The following is a 13717-nucleotide window of genomic DNA, read 5'->3' as shown; positions in this document are numbered from 1 at the left end:
CTTCTCCCTTTGGATAGAATCCACTTCAATCCACCGCCATTCTTCTCATAGGGAAGCTCTGTTAGATGGCTAATTTTGGAAGCAGCAGTTTAAGTCTATAACTGCTGTTCTGCACCTTATGTATTTATTTGACTGTGTGGATGCAACACAGCTGCTCTCGGAGGAGAGGCAGGTGCTTCCTGGTCCCTACCCCTTGGTGTTTTGTTCTCCGTCTTGGTACAGTTCAGAAACCAGCTAGTGGATACAGGTTTTCAACCCATGACTTCGGTAAATGGCTGACGACCATCCCTCCTGTGCAGCCCTCACGAAGCTCAACAGGCATCCAGTTTTCTAAATCTAAATGAACAATCTTTACTTCTTTTCTAATCAGACAGATGGATTCAGAGAGCATAACTTACCTCTGGTTTTAATTTTTGTCTCTTATTTATAATGTCAAAATTGTCAGAACAGACACAAAACAGAAGGAGACCAGAAGGTGGGAGCTGGTGCCTTTGGGGGAATGTGTTGTTCTGCAGAAGTGGAGAGCACCCCCATGCACTGCCCTCTGTGCAAAGAGCCTGCATAGCCAGCCAAAGCTACAAATACACACAAGAAACAAAAACGTAGCAGAAAGAGGGTGCCAAATGTACAGCATCCTTTGGACAACAATGGTAGCATCTGTCTTGCCAACAAATTATGAAGATTAGCTTGCAGTTACTCCATCACATAAAAGTTTCCAGATTTTTTCAACACAGCAAACTTGAACCCAGCCCTGTTTCCACTGAAGTCAGTGGTAAATTCACAGTGCAAACAGGAGAAGTAACCTTGCTTTTGAGAAGGAAAACATTCCTTGGTGGAAAAAAATTACCCATCTCTAAAACTTTGAAGCACTCTGCTGAGCTGAGTTTTTTTACTTAAAACAGATGCAACACATTTTGTTCCTGTATATATAACACACACCCCAAACACTTTTGCACACACAAGATGGCTTGTATTTAAGCAGAGAAGAAAGTTTTGTTGAAATATGGAGTTTGTAAATAAAGTGTATGTGTATAGTGTGTACTGTTTGAAGAACGAGATTCTTGCCTGCTAATTTGAAGGTAAGTTTACTGTAAGATTTCCAAAAGATGGTATTTAACATGGTCATCATTAAAATGTCTGGATTTTTCTCCTGGATTTGTTGAGTTGCTTGTCATGGTCATAGATGCTTTTGTCAAGTTTAAAACCTGGAATGACAAGCGCTATTACTGTGAAAGTGAAAGGAATATGACAAAAAGCAATGAAATGAAAATCCTTAAAATTGACAAATGACATCACCTCTTGTCATTAGTGATGTCAGCAATGGATCACTAACTTCAGGGGACACAAAGCAGATTTGGAGGAGGAATACAAAAATGCAAGACCATAACAGCAAGTGTAGAAAAAAATAGTTACAGGCATATGATAGAAAAAGTACCCTGGCAGCAGTGATGCTTAAAGAGACTGAGGCACCTGGCTAAAAAATGGACTGAGCAGGAACCCCCAGCGTGAAACGATGAGAAAGAGGAGAACTGGCTGTGTTGCCAGGGAAGGAGGCAAGAGTTGCTGCGCTCTGTCCCCTATGCCAGGGTCCACACTCTGAAAAGACGGTTAAGAAACTGAAAATATACAGAGAATGACTGAAAGACTCACTTGAAGGCCTCAAAAATCTCCTTCCATTTCTTAGCTCTGAGCCAAAGGTAAAAGATGAGTTAATTATGGCCTGTAAATACCTATGGATAAAATTACAGTAAAAAATATAACCTGTAAATACAGATGTTACCCGACTGCATCACTGAAAGCAAAAGCCGTTCAAATTCAAAAAAAGGACAACAGTATGGAAGGATAAATGGTAACCATAAATGCCTGACCAGCTTCCCAAACGATGTGGTGGGTACTCAGGCCCTGCAGGCTTCAGGGCAGGACCCATGGTCCTTATGCAGGTATGTGCCAGCTCAACCCGGAGCTGTGAACTGAGTGCAGAAATTTCTGGGCAACATTTCATATTAATCAGGCATCAGAGTCACAGTAGCTGTTCTGGCCTTTACATCAACAAGAGATAGCAGGACACAGACTTTAAATAAAATTCTTCATGGGAAAGTTAAATCCAATGCTTAATAACAAGTTATCATTGTAAGATTTTAATCAAAGTAATACACTCTGAAGCACATTCAAGCTGCTGCACATGTTCTGTTCTTGCAGTATCTGAGCTGGGTTAAAAATTGCTTTCCCAGCCAAATCCCACATATCCACCATCACCATTTTCTCCTCATCGCTCCCTTCCTTCCCTACACTGCTTCTGCTCCTCAGTTTACTGCCCTAACCAATCCCTAACCCAGCCGTCCTGGTTTTGGCTGGGATAGAGTTCTTCTTCTTCTTAGTAGCTGGTGCATTGTTGTGTTTTGGATTTAGTATGAGAATAATGTTGATAACACACTGATGTTTTAGTTGTTGCTAAGTAGTGCTCAGTCTAAATCAAGGACTTTCCAGTTTCCCCATGCTCTGCCAGCGAGCAAGTGCACAAGAAGCCCGGAAGGAGCAGAGCCAGGGCAGCTGACCCCAACCAGCCAAAGGGATATTCCATACCATAGAATGTCATGCTCAGTATGTAAACTGGGGGAAGCTGGCCAGGAGGGGCAGATCGCTGTTCAGGGACTGGCTGGGCATCGGTCAGCAGGTGGCAAGCAATTGTATTGGGCATCGCTTGTTGTTCTTGGGTTTTATTCCTATCTTTTTTTTTTTTGTTGTTATCTCCTTTTTCATTACAATTGTTATTGTTGTTATGATTATTATTATTACTATGTTTTACTTTATTTCAATTATTAAACTGTTCTTATCTCAACCCATGGGTTTTACCTTTTTTCAGTTCTCCTCCCATCCTACTGAGGAGGGGTGGGTGGTGGGAGTGAGCATTGTGTGGTACTTAGTTGCCAGCTGGGGTTAAACAATGACACCAGTGCTTTCCAAATGAGTAGACACAAAATCGTGCTTTTAAAGTTTTTAAACTAGTCTAGCTCATTATGGTTTTGACAAGAAATCACTTTATTTTTCAGTTTTGTTATACAGCCCTGTCCCATATTTGTACAAGGACATCTTGTAATCGCTTTGCAACACCATCATTCATTCACCTTCTCAGTAGCTGGCTGCACAAATGGTTTATGACCATACAAGAGTGTCCTATCTGGTAAAACATGTTCCAATGCTCAGTTTTGTCATTTAGGAGTTACTGTAATAGAATTGTTTACACTTTTTTATCCTTATTTTTTTTATAATACAGCTATGTTGAGGATACAATGTCATCATTACATATTATTTTATGAATCACTGACATTTTTTTCAAAGACATCATGCAAGTGTTGCAGAAGAAACAATACGCATGATGGAGTGATTTCTAGGTTTTCTGTGAAAGTTGTAAGTCCAGACCACAGCAGATCTCAGACATTTCTTCTAAACATCGGGAGAAAAGCAGCTGTCAGATGTTCCCATATGAGCACTACTGTATGGACTGGAAGTTCTCTAATGTTCACAGGCACAAACATTTTCAAATTAGGGCTCACTTCACCAAAGCTGGAGACTTCTGAAAAAATCTAAACAAATCATTGGAGGACAAAATACCAATCCAAAGCATGAATACGTATTATTTCAATTCTTGGTGATGACAGGTTTGTTAATATAGCCATAAGACTGAAGACTGAAACCCATACTTCTATAAGAAACCTTTCTACATTTAACTGTACCAGCTGAGCTCAATAGCCAGGGACTATTTGTGAGGGCTTCTGGGCAGAGTTGTATTTAACTCTTTCTGCTGGAGATACAAATTTGGGTCCTTGTTTGCTTTACAAGCCATCAGATGACTCCTGGCGAGCTAAGCTGCGTGGGTGTGAGGGGAGAACAACGATCACGCAGAAGCAACTGCCTGTTTGCTGGTTTTTGCTTTAACTGAGGCGTTAATTCCTTTTGTATTAGTCACAAGTCAAGGTATTCACAAAGTACATGGATAATCTCATTTTGACAAAACATCACTGGTCTGAAGGAAAAAGAAACTACCTCTCCCTCTAACCGAGCTTGCTTTGAACTACTTCCAGGAGATGCAGTTCTTTTAGTATGAAGAGCTGACAACAAAAAAAAAAAGAAAAAACCCCAAAACAAAACAAAACAAAATTTAAATATTTATTTTTACTTAGGAAAACATTTACTTTTAAATACAAGGATCAGGACTAATTACTTGATACCTAAATTTACTTCAGGTTAAGTTGTGTGGTCACCTCATGGTTGGGGTGGGGGAAAGCAGGGAATAGGTTGCACAAGAAGACAGGGAGATCCCATCCCTGCTCTTACTCTCCTACTGAAGTGTCAAAGCAGGGGCTGGCCTTTCCCCACTCCCAGAGAGAAAAGATTTCTATGCGAAAAAGGCATAAAGATAGGAAAAACTGCTCTGCTCCCCATTCCTGCAGGCTTGATGGTTGGAGCTGGCCAGTCGACAAGCTGTAAATCAGCCAGAGGGCTCCTTTCGCAAAGCTGGCGGCTCCGGGGCTGCGCTGGGGGCTGGGCAAGCAAGGCTCCTGCACCCATTGCACAAGCAATCTATTACCAGCACAAATATAAGAGCAGTGGCTTTGAAGCAGCCTGGATATGGGAATATGTGGCTACAAAACAATCTTCTCAAACCTCCCTCCCAACGAAGGTCAGAGTTAGCTGTATCCCCAAACTGCATTTTTGCAAAGGATTGTTTACCTTAAATGCCCCATACTGGTGCCAAGATTTCAGACAGCTGACTTGGGTGATTCTGTGTGATGCCGTGGCCCGTGAAGCACCTTGCAAACAGAAAATACTTCCACAGTCCATGATTTCTGTATCATACAGCATTCTGAAAACAAGTGATATTTTCATACAGTACTTTAGCTCAGAGCAGGAAAAGAAGCTTTTCTTCCCCCTCCCCCACCCCCCCCACCCCCCCTTTTCCTTCTCCCAGTAAGAGAAAAATCACCCTGTTGAGATCAACTGGATACAGAAATTGCTCAGCAGGGAAAAATACCGGGAATTACAATCCCTGCTGGGAGGGGCAATTCCATTAGAGAGGACCTACCTTTCTTCTTCGGGAAGGAATATATATGATAAAAATAGGCAGGCGACTGAGAACAGCAGCGCTGGGGAATTGCTCTGGGCACAGGATAGCTCTCCATCAGGAACTGGTCTCAGCAACCCTGCCCAGTGGAACTTGCACTTCCACCACCGCTTTGCAGACTTGCCATCTCTAAAGCTAAGCCTTTTAAAGACACCAGTTCCCGATACCACATCTTCCTTTCCCAGGCAACACACTACCAGCACTTATCGGCAAAACTTACCAACAGCAAGCATTTGCTTTGATGGCCCTTTGCCCTGTTAGTGTTTTACACATCTACTTTAAAATATCAATACCACTATTGCCAGCAGACAGTGATTTGTTCTGGCAGCATAATGCTCTGGAGCTCACGTATCTGGACCCATATTAGCTCTGCTTTTGAAGCAGAGCTCCTCAAGAAAGCAGTGAATTCAGTGCTTTCCCCCAAATCCTTTGTGGAAGATGAAGAAGGAGGTCACAGTACACATCCATCTGTGGTCACAACCTCAGAAAACTCACGTGATACCAATGCTGTTGTTAACTGCTTCTTTCCAACCTAGCTGCACAATTTTCAGTTAAGTAGTGGCATTTCATGGACTTTAAATCATAATGTTTTTTTGTTATTTAACTTCATTCATCTTTCTCTACTCCTACAAGCCTGACATTGCAACAGCCAAACTCTAGATTTTCCATCAAGGCCATTAAATAGATGGCCTACGAGTAATGAACTTTGGTTTGTTCGTGCTGTACTGTAATTTCAAAGTGCCAAGTATAGATCAGAGTCTGACTCCTCAGCATTTTTCAGGAGGTTCTGTATTATTTTAACACCATACTTTTGTTATCCCTGGTAGGATGAGAGGTTACAGTCCAAACCCAGACTTCCCTGCAAATTGCTAGTTTATGTGCTTGCAGCCTCTTGTCAGAGGTTTCTCTGTGGAGTTCATCGCTGCTAGTTCAAGAGATATCCACAGTCACCTGTTTATTCTTCTAGCAAATCTTCATCTGGACTAATTATCTAAAAAACACCCTCAAGGGTTTTCCAGGCAGCAAGTGCAGATCTTGGGCTGCAGATCTTGGGCAGATCTTGCCCTGCATATCACCAAACTGTGATCTTAAAGCTGGTGGGAAAATGTCACCGATAGGGTGACTGGTGTGCAGGTTGCCCAGGTTGCTCTGACCCTCTGTGAGTGAAAAGGCAGCCTAGGTAGGAATGGCACAGCATCTCGGGCTTCAGACTCTACCCCTAGGATGTTGCCTGAGTTTCAAGCAGACAGTTAAGGCTTGTTGGTTTGGCTTAGTTTTTGTTAAAATGATGTTTTAAAATGTTTTCCTCATGACTTCCTTGGAAGCAGCACAGTTCTGAGGTGCAGTTGTCACCTACTTGTTCTCATCCGAGGTGACACACACGCAGCACCCATAGTAGCCCCAGTCTTGTGTCATCCTGTTAAGTCTACTGCATCCCCTTTCCCACAGCATCTTTAACAAAGTAAACACTCAAGGTACTTTGGCACCCATTAAAAGCCAATCAGTACTATTAGCACCATAATGACTAATACTCATTAAGCACTACTCAGCCCAGTGGGAAGCATTCTGTAATGCATGTCCTCAGAAAATTTTACAACCCTGGATAAGTAGAAAAAAACCAAAACAACAAACACCTCCTAAAAAGAGCCGATGATAGAGGTCAGGTTAAACCATGTTAAATTTGTGTTCTTTCCTATTCTGATTTACAAACTCCATAAGCTTTTTCTTTAGCACTCAGGAATTTTTCATCCGGTAAATGGTTTCCTGACAAAGCATTTGATAACGTTGTACTTTTTGCCTTTCTTAAACACTTGTAGGCTGATTTTGTTAAGGACCTCATCAAAAGATCTTGTGTACGTATCTATAGGGCAAAGCCTAACCAGGAAAGACTGAGGACCAAGCTGAGGAAACTTCTCACTTCTCCCTTTAGGAATGACTACTGAAGGCCAGCCCAAATTTGGGGACCCCCAAAAAACCCCAGGTTTAGTTGCCAGATGAAAATATTCAAGGTGTCCTTGGCATCAAAGAGCAGCATGTCAGATAAGTGTAAGATTTTGCTTATATACTTATATTCAGTACCTGCCGTGGTATTTTGAACACACCTTTCAAAAAATCAGTCTTGATCAGTCTTGCCTGTGCATTCCTTTGGGGATCAGAGTTGCTGCATCCAGCGGACAACACAGCTTGGGGCAGAGTTCTTGCTAGAAACATCCCAAAAGAATAGCACAGGAGTACTGCAGATATGATGATGCTGGTGCAGAGGAATCATGGCAAAAAGCACAAACGAACAAACATGAACTGGGAACAGCCCATTTCCTTCACCAGCACCTTCCCAATAGAACAGCAGAGATGAGGAGGCACAAAAGTAATTAAAATACCAACACTCTTGGGCCCTTTGCAACCTTAAGGATGCTGTCAAGGCAAATATATTTATGCCTTCTTGAAATTTTGAATATGATTTAATAAAATAATGGACTTGTTAAGTGCTAAGTTTTTTGGAATGGTATATGCTTTGTTTTATAACAACTCATGAATAGCCAAACTGAATTATGCCTGTATATCTCAATTTCTTGATGTTGCTAAGATACCACTGCTTTGGTCTTCCTAATCCTTTTACAAGCCTTCCTAAGACATCCTGCCTCTGCCCCAATCCTCCTTAGGTTTTCACTCCAAACAGACCCCTGCCAGAAAACAAGAACGTAACCGGGAAGTCAAGAAAAGTTCAGGGATCTGAGCACTTCTCTAGACTCATAAAAATCACTCCGCCAGACTACTGAATCCTCAAGATACAAACAAAACACAATATGCAGGCAAGTTCCTGTTCTTTTTCTCTCCCAAGGCTGTAAAACAACAGCAAAGATGGTTTTTCTGGCTGTAGAAAAGGCCAGCTTTAGAAGGCTATTCATAGAAGAGCAATTTCCAAAATTTGAGTCATCTGTACTGCGTGACAGTCAGCCACCATTTAGTGCCTAGAACAATGTGGCACAGTGTTATTCAGCACAACCCTCCGCAGTCATGTCCAGTTTCTCAGACCTACAGTTGTTATATTTGTTTCTGCCCTTCTCTATAGCACAAGCTATAGAAAGATCCTTTCCTGTCTCCCCTACCTCATCCTCTCTCTTCAAATATTTTTCATACTTTCATTTAGTCCTGTGGTCTTTATGTAATATTTCTGGGTTTTCAAAGCTCTTCTAGTATATGTGCATGGTTTACAAAATATCCCTTTAGCCTTTTTATGCAGAGTTGTGTTTTCAAATGGATGACTCACAAACACCCCCCCCCCCTTTTTTTTTTAAGAAAGAATTTCTACCGAAAGTCCAGAGGAGGTGCAGTTTAGCTAGAGAATTTATATATATCTTATATCTGGGGGAAAAGAGAAATTTGAGGTCAAACTTCACTGTCCTGGCAATGTTCAGAAGTAAATTTGGGGGCAGCTAGGGGGAAGCAGGGGAGGTGACAGGAGGATTGACTTGCAAGGAAATGCTTGGCTTAGTGGGCACTTGCCTGTTTCCAGGTGCAGTTCCATCACAAAATTAGAACTGTGGGATTAAAAAAAACAATCTCCCTGCAGCGTCTGCTGGAAAAAAACAAACTGAATTTTCTTCTTTACTGGGAAGAGCTATGCTGGGATCAAGGCTACAACTGGTTGAGAAGTTCATGGAAGTTACTGAATTGATTATGTCAAATTGCTCCATCACTGAATGCCTTTGACACTGAGTGAATAAAACGTTTGTTCTCACCCTAAAACTACTGACTTGCATAGCAATCATGTAGCCAACCTAAACGACCTTATTTGCAGAAAGAAAGTCGGCACAATGGGGTGGGCAGAACCTTAAAGCAGAGCTGGTTCTGCCCATACCGGCTCCAGGCAAAGGCTGGAGGAGGGGAACAGCTGCCAGTAGGAAAGGCAAGATCAGGATAAATTGTGCAGAGTTGCTTTAAAACAAAAAACAAAAAACTTGCCTCCTGTCTGAGCGAGCTGGTGTGGGGAGCATAGGGAAGATGCTGAAGGAGGTGAGTCTGGGTCCTGGAGAGGGACCTCAGTTTCTGAGGGCACCACTCCAAGGGTGGCAAAGCCTGAGAAGTAGATTGCAGCGCTGGCTGCCTTCTCTGTGCTGGTTTGTGCACCTCCCCCACTCTGTGAATCAGACACAAACCCCCGGCCACCCCTTGCAAAAAAAAGTGTTTGCTTCTCCTGTTAAGTTTCTGGAAGGACAGTAAGCAGTGCTTCACAGGGACAGTTTCAAAGGGACAGGGACACTACATGGTTAAGTAGAACAACCCAGCAGCATCTGGCAGGGTCTCAGTCCTTATGGACAGTCATGACCTGCCCCAAACAAAGGTGGTGGAAAACCTTTTGAAACAGCCCATCTTTCTAGGTAGCTGCTTGTTTAGTTTAGCATAAGGAGCAACAAAGAAAATATCTTACATATCTTACAGAATCATACTGATATCTTTCCCGAGTAAATCCCAAATAGCATATAATGCACTACCCTCAATTTATACAGCACTGAAAACAAATCTGTATATTTCAAAATATATTTTATATTCCGAATATTTTTAAAGAAATCCATACTCCTTAAAACAAGTTAGGAGAAGGTGTTTTCTACACTTCATTAAAACATTCGGATATCAAAACTGTGAAAGAAACTTCCACAAAGACATAACAATGAAATTCTTCAGTCTTCTGAAGGCACCACAGACTTTAAAAAGACTCATCTGCCAAGCAACTATTAAGAGACACCCAGGTGGTTCTCTCCAGTAATCCAGCTGCATTTTTTCACTGTAGTCTCAGATTTTTCAGGTGTTCAAGGACCTGACTATATTCCTATTTTCAACCAGACGAGCTTAAATAACTACTACATCCCAGCCCAGCACATGCTGGCTGACCAAGCTGCAGAAGAGCCCTTTCCCTGACTAAAACTCAGGCATCAGAGAAGCATGCATCTATTCCTCTTGCAGCAGATGGTATTTAGAATTATTTCACCCTTTAGGTAAAAAACCTGCTTTTGCCTTAAGACTTGGAAATTCCCGATGCCCTGCGCTTTTGTCTGGCCGCTCAGGTGCCAGATTGCCCTTTTCCAGGGATGCCACCGTGGGGCTGCAGTAGGACAGTGGCTCACTGCTGCAGAGATAACCCCTCTCCCCCTAGAGCTTCAATGCTTGCGGTTCCCTGCTTGGGAGTTTACAAATTAATAGAAACAATGCACATCAGAGACAAATCCTTTCATTTCATTCTCTGTTTAAAGTTCTTATTTTATTGTTGTAAATACTGATTTGCTGAAGACATCAAAACTTAAGGCTGACACAGGATAAGTAAGCCTCAACTTGTTTTTGTCATCTTACAAAGACAGTTTAAATCTACTTTTTAATAGACATTTCTAATCCTCCAAGCTTCTTCAGTCTAAATCTCCCTGACAACACAGTGGCTTGTCTCCAAGATTATATTTAGTCTTTATCTGGTTGAAGAAGAGCTGTCAGGGAATACCGTATCAGACAATGAGGCTTCTCCCTATTTCAGTGACACGCTGTGGCAGAGAAGTTTTGAAGAACACAGGATAGGAAGCTGTAATTCTTCCCTTGCGCTGGACTCTGGGAACCTAGCTTTGGTATTCAGTTCCCTCTGCAGAGGGACCATCCAGGTGTATGTGAGGGGAGAGGGGGAGAGAGGAAGAGTGGGGGGGTGGGAGGGAGCCAACACAGAGCAGATGGCAAGGAATATATTTATCTATCCTCTCTGCAAGTTGCGGGCTGCTGATGTTCTCCTTTAGAGCAGAAAGGATCCTCTCCTTGTCCCTGCTTACCTCCTTTGGATGAAGGTCCACTCAGTGGGCAGGGCTCAGAAGCAGCTGAAGCTGACACTGAGGAACTCACTGTGGATCTTGAGTGTAGCTGAGTCCTCCCTCCTAAACTGCAAGCTTGGCAGTTTCAGTAATAGCTCCAGCACATTTTCCTTTTTTGAATAAAGGCAGGAAGGTATATTACCATTTATACTTCCTGGATTATTCAGTTTGCCTTCTCCTTCCCACCCTTGTTACCTCTTAAGATTTCAGTCTGCATTACCAAAGACCAAACATGATCTGCATAAACATTAAATCAAGGAAAAACATAATCGTAAGTCAGTCCAGGATGAATCCTGAGGAACTTGGTGAGGTGGGGGTGAACAACGCTGCTAGCAACTTCCAATTTATTTTTTATTTTTACCTTTTTCCACCCACTTTTTGCAAGATGTATTTTAAAATGTGACATTAATATAAACAAAGCTGTGATCTTATTAACCTTCTTGCACTTACAAGCCTTTTAATCTGGGTTGGTTTTTTTCTTCAATCAGAAAAACCTATTTTATCAGCACTAGCAAAGAAGTGCTGTGTTCATGGACAGAGACATGATTATTAAAGAGCAGACACTTAAAGCGAGTATTTCTTCTTTAGAATATTCTTGCAAATATAGAATCATAGAATAGTTTGGGTTGAAAGGGACCTTTAAAGTTCAACCAGGCCACCCTCCCTGCAATAAGAAAGGACATCTTCAACTAGATCAGGTTGCTCAGAGCCCTGTTCAACCTGACCTTGAACACTTCCAGGGATGGGGTATCTACCACCTCTCTGGGCAACCTATTCCAATGTTTTACCACACTCATCATAAAAGAAATATTCCTTACATCCAGTCTAAATCTACCCTTTTAGTTTAAAACCATTAACCTTGTCCTATCACAACAAGCCCTGCTAAATGTTTCTCTCCATCCTTCTTATAGGCTCCCTTTAGGCACTGGAAGGCTGCAATAAGGTCTCACCGGTCTTCTCCAGGCTGAACAACCCCAACTCTCTCAGCCTTTCCTCATATGAGAGGTGCTCCAGCCCTCTGATTATTTTTGTGGCCCTCCTCTGGACCCATACCGTATCAAAAACTGCGACGCATTCCCTAACCCCAAGTACCTTTCTGGTATTTCAAGTAGTTTCTGATATTTGGAATGGGAGCAAAATGAATCACTGCAGCTGTGTTCAAGCCTAGAAATTCAAAATAGCCAACGGGAAAAGCAGAGCCACTTGTATAAATAGCAAATTACAACATCGTTTGGTGCTCTCGTGATGTTCTACTTAAGGCAATACAACATGCCTTTCGAAAATGAACATTTTGTTATTCTTTCTGGTTATTTCTGGGTTTGCAGAGTTCCTTAACATTGTGCAAACACTTGGCTTCCTTTCTTATTGAACATGTTCAGGACACACAAAAAACTAAATAAATGCCTTATCTGCATTCTTAAGCTACAGAAACTTTTGCAGCTTCAGGGGCACCATCAGAGACACGTACAAGGTCAAAGATGCTTGAAAGTTGATCACTTTCAGATATTTATTCTTGCAACTCTATGTTGCAATAGCATCTAGAATGGCTCTGCAGGTTGGCACCTCATCAGGGAATAATTACTCCTCACTCCACAATAGCTTTGGGTGAGAGATTTGGACTTAATTGCAAACTGAAAAGGAAAGCTGCATGGTGTGCACTTAAGCACCACTTTGCACTGTAGGTATCATAAGAAACAGAGAGCCATCAGCTGTTGATATCCAGCAAGATCTCTGCTCTTCCCTCTCTCACCAACCTTCTAACCCTGAAAGCATCAAATAGGTTCAGCCAGGACTAAACAAGAACAAAACAAGTCATCGCTTCCAAACACGATACCCAGTAACACAGTCCTTGAAACATCCCAAACCAGCAGTCAAGTATGAGGGTACTTGATCTTTCAAACTTCACTAACAGATTATGTCATTACCCCCTTCCCACCACCTTTTGACCCCTTACTTCCCAAGATAAAAATTTTTTCGTGGTTTCAAACTAGTTTTGACACCCAAAATCCAGCCCATGCATCGGACGTCAAGCATGTTTGCCAACTGCACACGTACAGTGTGTGCGGGTGACTGAAGAAGGCTCTTAGGTATGACTTTATAGTTTGTGAATATTGTATACCCTGCTGATTATCAAAAACCATTTCCAAAGGAGGAGGGGGAGGGGGAGGAGTGCCTTTAAAAAGCTGCCTACCCCTGTGATTTTCAGCTCTTTGGAAAAGCAAGAAAGAATAGAGAAGCACCCCTGGTGTGTGGTTTAAGATAACCACAAAGGAGCTATTCTTACCAGGTTCCTTCAGTAAAACGAAGGGTGCTTTGCATTTTTTGGCCTTGCTAATCTGACAGATATTGATGGATAATTTGGAACAGCCAAAACCTTTGTTCTAAAACCACACATGTTACATCCAGATGTTTTACTGGGTTCTTAATAGATATTAAAACTTTCTTTAAATACTTGGAAATTGCATTTTATACATTTAAGAGTGTAGGCGTGCAGGGGAAGGGAAAAGGTAGAGAGGGGCTCCATTAAGAGCAGCTTGAAAAGGAGTATTTATGCTCTCCAACATGGACATTCTAAATACAAAACTCCCCAACCGTTTGTTTCTGCCTTATCGAGTTTGAAAATTGGTAGCACCAAGATTCTTAATGAACAACTAGGGCCTTGCAGGCTGGTGTCTCCAACAGGTACAGAAGCTTGTGTGTGAATACTCACTCCAGTGCCGACTCCCCCACCACCCCCTACCTCACAGCTGGA

The sequence above is a fragment of the Falco biarmicus genome, chromosome 6 (genome assembly GCF_023638135.1).
Source record: "Falco biarmicus isolate bFalBia1 chromosome 6, bFalBia1.pri, whole genome shotgun sequence".
NCBI classification, from domain to species: Eukaryota; Metazoa; Chordata; class Aves; order Falconiformes; family Falconidae; genus Falco; species Falco biarmicus.
Note: the sequence above shows the minus strand (reverse complement) of the source record.